The following is an 8,059-nucleotide window of genomic DNA, read 5'->3' as shown; positions in this document are numbered from 1 at the left end:
AATCTCTCCTTGGCTTTGTGTGAGATTTGTAGGGTCCTTACATGCAAAGCAATGGCTTGGGCAGTATGTGGCTTGTCCTTTTTCAAGCTCTTTTTATTCCAGCAAGAAATATCTGTGGTGTGAGCGAACCCAGTTTGTCTGCATACAGAACCATGAACTGCACATCACGTTCTTTGGTTTTTCAGTAAGGATTTAGCACCACACAAGCCTAGAAGAAAGGTACATGAATACAGCACTGCACCTTCTACAACATCTTGGTGCACGTGTCACTGTGAAAAAGGAAAGGTGATAGGCTCAGGTGACCATGTCAATGCTGAGGGCTTCACCGTGTGATTTCACTCTGCACTGAGTGCAATGGGAGTTTTGGATGAATGATGACTGCTCTTCTGTACAATTCCATTACCCTGTGCTCATGATCTTGCCTGTCCTTTTTACTTATTAAGTGAGCCATCCTCAGACCATCTGTGTTTTTGTAGTAGCACCTTGCAGCCTTGGAAGTAAACCTCATAAAAGCCTAGTAAAACATCTGTGATCATTTTCTAGCTATCAAGATATTTGAGGACATCAAACACCAAGCTGTGTGGGTACCATGAGGCTGGAGAATATGCAGGACTTTATTATAAAGTTTAAGGTGGTGGATTGTCCAGTAATATGTGTTCTGTAGCAGTGCACTCTTTTAAGAGGTATCTCTAGCAATGGTAGGACTGTTTTACATAGAGATCTATGACAAACAGAACTGCTGCCTTCCTGCAAGTTACCAGTCTTAAAGTCATTCACATCCATTCATATTTTCATGATCAGGGTATTGGCAACAACAATGAATTTAATAAAAGAAAAAAAAAAAGAAAAAGCATTTGCCACAGCAAGTTATAAACTGACATGTCTCATTTGAGCAGTGTCACTTACAACCAAATATTTAGACTCTGAATCAGGATAATGAAAAAACATTTTCAGGAGTGTGATGGAGCTTCTCTCTAATTGACACTTGTACTTCCCTGCAGCTGGGGAGGATAAAGTTTCACAGAAGTATGAGCAAGTCGACAGCCCAAGCTCCTGCAGGCTTGACACAGTTTGGGTGGACAGTATTTAAATCAGTTACATCTCTTACTCTTCTTGATAAATTCTTTTGCTAATAAGGAGAGAGGTGTCACCTTAGTTTGTCACCTAGCAACCCCAGATGAGTGCTCTGAACAGCTTTGAATGAATAGTTGCCGATGGATTCTTAAAAATAGCTGGTTTGTTTTGTTTGGTTTGTGCAAGTGGAAGGTGTGGTCCCCCATATGTGCTTGTGTGAAATGATAAGCAGGAAACTGAAGGGAGGGTGACACAAAAGAGGAAATAAAAATAGAATCATATGGTGTAATTGGCATGCATATATATAGAAAATCTGCTTCTATTCTTTTAAGTCAGCTCTGCATAAATTTGTATGACATACCTCAAGTTCCCTGCCTGTTCCATGGCATGCTACTCAGATTCTTTCCTACAGAAGAAATGGGAACATAGATACTTTGGTATGTAAACAACACCCCACTTATCCCACAGAGTAGAAAAATTGGTTCAGGGATTCATTATTTGCTTACAGTAGGTTTTAAGATTGTTCATTCTTGCCTCCATTAGACTTCACCCTTGGATTTTAGACTTAAAGAGCACCTGGTAGCAATAATTGAAATTGCATTAATGGCAGCAGCTGGGTGTAGGGGACAGGGGTGGGTGTGGCCACCCAGGTCAAGGAGAATATCTCCCTGTCTGTCCTGGGGTGCTCTGACTCCCAGGAAAACACTGACTTTGACCCTCATTCATGGAGAAAGTCTCCAAAGCCTCAAAGTAAACTAGAAACCACAAAAGTGTGAATTAGATTGTAGAGATTGTAGATGGTAGTTTAGTATGTCACATGGGTGAGAAATTTAGGTTTTAGGATTTTTAGCATATTGTAGATGGGTACAAGATGGAGGGTACAGGGTGTTGTCTCAGGTTTCTTTCTTCTTCTTTCTTCTTCTTCTTGGGTTTGGGTGGTGTATCAGAAAAATCTGCATTGCGGGTCTTTAGGGGTTAGAAAGAGAAATAATCTAGGTGCCACTCCTTAATTGGGTAGTTTAGTTTTTGATTAGACTTAAAAGGCCTTGCAACATGAGGCTGTTAACCATTTTTGTGCTGTTTTCCTGCATGCAAGGTCTGGGTGCAGACAGCATGCTAAAGTCTTGATAAGATAACAACAAAACAAGAACCTGAAGACTGAAAAAGTCCTGTGCGTCTGCTTTTCCTGACAAATAACTGCTTCAGGAGGGTTTCCTTCTGCCAGGGGAGCCCTCAGGGAGCTGCCCAATGTGGGCCCCACAAATTCACAGGGAGGAAGGGTGGCAGCTATGGGCAATGACTGCCTTTGCATCCTGCTCTCTTAACAGTGCTGTAGGGAGGGGGCCAGAACCCTCTCAGCTCATCTGGTGGAGTCACACCTGGACAGGACAGGCTCACAGTTATCCCAGAGCAGGTTGATATCCTGCAGCAATTAAAAACCCTGTTAGCCTCTGGGGGCTGGGTTTGCTTAATATTCCCTCTGCAATGACCAGCCCAATGATGCAAAGCACCTTCACGACCACTTCAACTGACCACCAGCAACTCCTCTTCCAAAGATTTGTCTCTTGGTGACTAAACTAATTGAGTAGTTTTACAAGCCCCTACTGCCATCTTACATGTCATGGGACGTTCCTATATGAAAAGGAGCATGGTCATACTATAACCAGCTTCTCTTTGTTTGGGACACTGTATAACTACTTAACATCTTGACAGATTGTATTAATAAATTACAGTGAGCTCTCATTTTAAATTGGCCCTGTAACATAATTTTGGACATAATTTGAGGGCATAATTTTGTATGATTGTGCCCCATAAGGAACAGAGAGGTTGATTTCTTTAGAAATCCAAAGCTTCTGATTTCCGCAACATTAAAAGCCAAAAGTATTGCAGCTGCTATTTATTTTTGTGAGACACTTCTTTCATTCATGCAGTAATTTAAAGCATATTATTTTTGTTCAGTGTAGCCCACTTTAAAAATAAAGACAGCACTACAGAATGCTTCTGAATTCTTTAAAAGCTTTCTTGGGTTTTTCTTTCAGTTTCCAGTGTTTTGTTTGAAAAATAAGAAACACATATTTGTGATGAAGCCTGTATTTTGAAGCCTAAACTACAGGACAAAAGAAATGTTTACAGAAAGTGGGAGAGAGGTTAGGTGGGTTGGCTAACAACAAGGTGTCATTAATGTTTTTGGTTCATTGTCTCTGGGGTAATCCATATCACAGTGTAGGCTAGTTTTTCTTTAGTTAATTCAATAATTTAATAAACCGGTTGTTAGCTGTGTTCAGCTTATGCTCCTGTCCACAAAGGCTGTTCCAAACACTGCCCACATATTCATTGCAAGCTGGGGGTGTGCTGCTGTTGGCTCTTGCACTGCCTGTGTGTGTGACATGTGTGTGGCTGTGCACGCACACACCCCAGGGGTCCCTGAGCAGAGGCCAGGAGCATCCACCTCACACAGGAGGAAGGGCATGAGTGAGCTCAGGCAAGGCTCCCTCTGGTCCCGCAGCCTGGTGGCAGCCTAAGAATTCCGGAGGTTTGGGAAAAGCCATGACATGAAACCCAGGGACCCCTTATGGCACATTTGCTTACCATCAGGATCTTGATGAAAAATGTGAATCTGACTCCGCAACCTCATCTTCACCAGAGGGAAAAAAGATTTTGGCTAGCTTGCGGCAGTTGATAGGAAGTTTGCAAAGAGCTCTTAGCAAAATTATCAAAATAAAAGGGAACTTCACGTAGAGGCAGAAAATGCTTACATCAAAATCTAACTCTGAAGTTACTGACTGGGTCCTTTCATGCATTAGAGACTGATAGTTTCTTCTGAAAATTATGCTGGGCTTTTCTAATGCACATTTTAAGGTCTAATCAGTATCCCATAGCATGGTGTGTGCCTGGCAGTACTGAGACTACATTTCATCTCAGAGGCTGGTAATGGATCATCTGCAACTGACTGATGGCAACAGTGAGAAATGCTAATGGGAAGCAAATTAGTGTGTTCATTTAACCATGTCTTTATACTGAAATATACTTATATTTCCATGTAAATGTGAAAAAAAGTGAAGATGTAACAGTGAGAATCAAAATATTTTAAGATGTCCGGTATATTAATTTTGTGCTGTCTTTTTGGTCAGGAAAGAGTAATGGATCATCTTCATTCTTCTCTTGTGTTGAATATTTTTAATGCCCAATTTGCTCTTAATTTTTAGTATTTATGTTGTTATTATTCAGTCTTCTAACTTTAGTAAGTGCTAGATTTCAGCTTTTCTCTAATTATGCTATTATTTCAGTCTTCCAGTTAGTTTAAGATTTTATCCCTTTTTTTTCCCCCCCTCTAATACTTCCAGAAGATAACTGGATTGTCATGAGCTAACAAGTCTCTGTGTACGGTCAGAAGTTTTGTTGAACATTATTTCCCCCCTCGGTTATTTGATCAGACCTTCCATCACAGTCTCTTGGCAGTATCTTGCCAGATACGTTGTACTGAGGGAACATTGTGCTCGTGTGTGTATGGATGTGGCCCTACAAAACTACATGTTAGGCAGGGACTTCATCCTCCAGTTTGAAAGGACCCCCAGTAACAGCCAGTGAAAACATTGCCATGTGTCTTATAAAGTATGGCTGATGTATGACATTTTTCTACATGAAAACCACATCTAACATCACATTTTTTCCCTCCAAGCCCAGCTTTGGTCATCTGCTTGAATACTGAGCTGCTCAGGAACCCTGGGTATTGCAAAAATGCACTAATTACATGTTATCACACCCATGCAGTTGACTTGCTGTTGAACAATGTTTTTCTGTGACACTGCCATGTATCTGACAGGCCTTTATCACAGAGCAATGGATGTGAAGCCATTTTTTGGATGCAGTTTCTTGGTGTGTGCTGGGGCAATGTGCTTATGCCCCCCAAAATCCTTGCTGTGACTGTGGTAATGGCGTAGCATTTCTGATTCTTGTCTGCCTGTCGCTTATCTTAGCTGTGGTTGGTGCTTACCATCTTCTCTCTTTCCTGTAGACATTAGTCCCTGAAATTTGTCTCTTAGTGTAAAAATCCTTCAGCTGCTAATCCACCAAAAAAGCTAAGGGTATTTTTAGAAGTCCTGGTATTCTACTTGCTCCGCCAGTAGATTAAAATTTTTAAAAGTTAGCTATTGAGTTCTGCAACTAGGTCCTCCTTTTCATAAAACACAATACTGACTAAGCATTTTTTATCAATATAATGTGGAAATGATGTTAATCCAGTATTTTGACAGCTATACAGTGATAAAGCTTGTAGAAAATAAGACATGAGAAAATAAGGTCTGAACAACAGGCAGTAAGATAAGTGTTAAGTTTTTTGAAGCATGAAGTGTGTGAAGTAATTGGACAGATTCAGACATGATGTCCACCTAGAAAAGTGTCTTTAACAGCAACCAATAAAACACAGAGAAAGAAAAAAATCCCAACATGCTTTCCCTGGGTATGTCTGCTGAACTTCCAGACACCCATGGCTTAGGCACCTCTTGAGATAGTGCCTAGTAACCTTTTGTGCATTTTTTTCATCAGAAAACATGTCTAAACTTTTCTTTAATTTATGTAAACTTTCCTTTACACAATACTGAGGCACAATGAGTTTTGAAGTTAAAACACATATCATTCAGAAAGCTACTCCCTTTTTCTTTGATCTCTGAACATTTTATTTGATGATCCTAGATTCTAAATTATGATTTTGTACACCTTTATTTCATCCTTTGACTTTGTTCTTCCAGGCTGAAGACTTCTTGTCTATATTCTGTTTTCTTGTCCAGATGCCTTTTTTGCCTTAAGTGATGTTGCTGTTCTCTGCATCCTTCTCTGTACCTTGTTCTTCTGTATGTTCATGGAAACATCCTAGAAGCATACTGATGTGATGAGGGGTTATGCCTTGAACAAAGATTTCTCATTCATATATGAAGTGATTTCTCTCCATTCTAATGAATCCTTTCCCTCTCTCTTTGTGGCTGTCATGCATTTTACATGAGTATGTTTGAATCTTAGGATTTTCTGCTATTTATAACTGTTTTTATTTTCTCTTATGTTCATTTGTACCTGTAATAGTTCTTGGCAGATTACCATGCATTTCTGAAAATGGAATTTTCTCCCTTTTCTGTGGCTCTTGTTCAAGCAGTTTATATGTCTGAATTTACTAGTACTGGTTCAGAGTTTAGTATTACTTTGAGTCTCTGTGTGAGCTATAATCAACAATTTTAGGCCGCAGTTAAGAATGGTCCATTGAATCCATTAGCAAGGAACAAATGTGAAATGGGAGATAGAAATGCTATAAAATTACTTCACTATGCAGGCAAAGAAGCTTATTCCTGAAAAAAAAAGTAAAGCTAATAGATTAGCAAAGAGGTAAATGCACAGGAGATACCAAATAAAGAATTTTAGACTTTTCTTGGTGTTGTAGTTTGACACTGGCCCAACACCAGGCACTCACGAGAGCCGCTCGCTCACCCTCCCCTGCCACAGCTGCGCAAAAGAGTGAAAAGGGAAAAAAAAAGTTAACAAAGACTTCATGAGTGAGGTAAGGACTGGGAGAAATATTTCAAGGCCAAAACAGGCTCAACTTTAGTTGCAAAATGAAATTTATTACTAACAGAATCAGAGGAGGACAATGAGAAGTAAAGTAAGCCCTTAAAACACCTTCCCCCCCCCCGCCCCTCCTTCCCACCGACAGCGCAGGGAGACAGGGCATGGGGCTTTGGTCAGTTCATCACCAGGATTTTCGTCCGCTGCTCCGGGAGAGGAGCCCGTGCCCTGTGAGGGGCCGTGGGGTCCCTCCCATGGAGACAGCTCTCCGTGAGCTGCCCCGGCGTGGGTCCGCTCTCATCAGCAGCAGCCAAACCTCACCTGCTGCAGCGTGAACTGCCCCAAGGGCCGACAGTGCCCCCAAAACTGCTGCGACCTGGGGCTCGGCCCACGGGGTGCAGCCCTCCAAGGACAGGCTGCTCCAGCCTGGGAGCAGGGCCCCTCTCCCCCCGGGTCTCCCACTGGATCACAGCCTCCTCCAGGCACCCACCCGCTCCGGCCTGGGCACCTCCTCCATGGGCTGTGGGTGGATCTCTGCATCCCCCGTGGATCCCCACGGGCTGTGGGTGGATCTCTGCATCCCCCGTGGATCCCCAGGGGCTGTGGGTGGATCTCTGCATCCCCCGTGGATCCCCACGGGCTGTGGGTGGATCTCTGCATCCCCCGTGGATCCCCAGGGACTGTGGGTGGATCTCTGCATCCCCCGTGGATCCCCACGGGCTGCAGGGGCACAGCTGCTTCACCACGGTCTCACCACGGCCTGCAGAGCAATCTCGGCTCCAGTGCCTGGAGCACCTCCTCCCCTCCTTCTCCCCTGACCTTGGTGTCACCATGTTAATCCCTCACATGTTCTCATCTCCTCCTCCTCTTCTTTTACTAAAAGTAAAAATTTATGACTTTGTTTTGATTTTGTTCTTAAATATATAATCACAGAGGCGTTACCAGCCTCTCTCATTGGCCCAGCTTTGGCCAGCAGCTTGTCCCTCTTCAGAGCCATCGGGGTTTGGCTCTGCCGGCCATGGTGGGAGCTTCCAGCAGCTCCTCACAGGGGCCATCTCTGTGGGCCCTGCTACCCAAAACCCGGCCATGGCAAACCAGTGCACTTGGCAATGTGGATTTTCTTTGTAATGAGTTGTAGGGATCACTTCTCAGTATGGAGAGTAAGCTAACAGCAATATTTGACTTTGTTTTAGTTTTGTGGTTTGTTTTTACAGAATAATCATAACTCAGACTGGATCAAAGATAAGTTTAATGAACCAGGGACTTCATTAACATTTTGCATTCCATATCTCATGACTGGATTAAAAGGACTTTCATGTTCTTTGAGGAGAAAATGTGTCGGCCCTCTATAGGACAGCCTCAGAATCCCAGTTGGACTTGGTATCATAGGGCCAAGATTATACAAAACAAAAATAATCTTCATCCCTTCCACTGT

Source organism: Vidua chalybeata, chromosome 2, assembly GCF_026979565.1.
Source record: "Vidua chalybeata isolate OUT-0048 chromosome 2, bVidCha1 merged haplotype, whole genome shotgun sequence".
Classification (NCBI taxonomy): domain Eukaryota; kingdom Metazoa; phylum Chordata; class Aves; order Passeriformes; family Viduidae; genus Vidua; species Vidua chalybeata.
Note: the sequence above shows the minus strand (reverse complement) of the source record.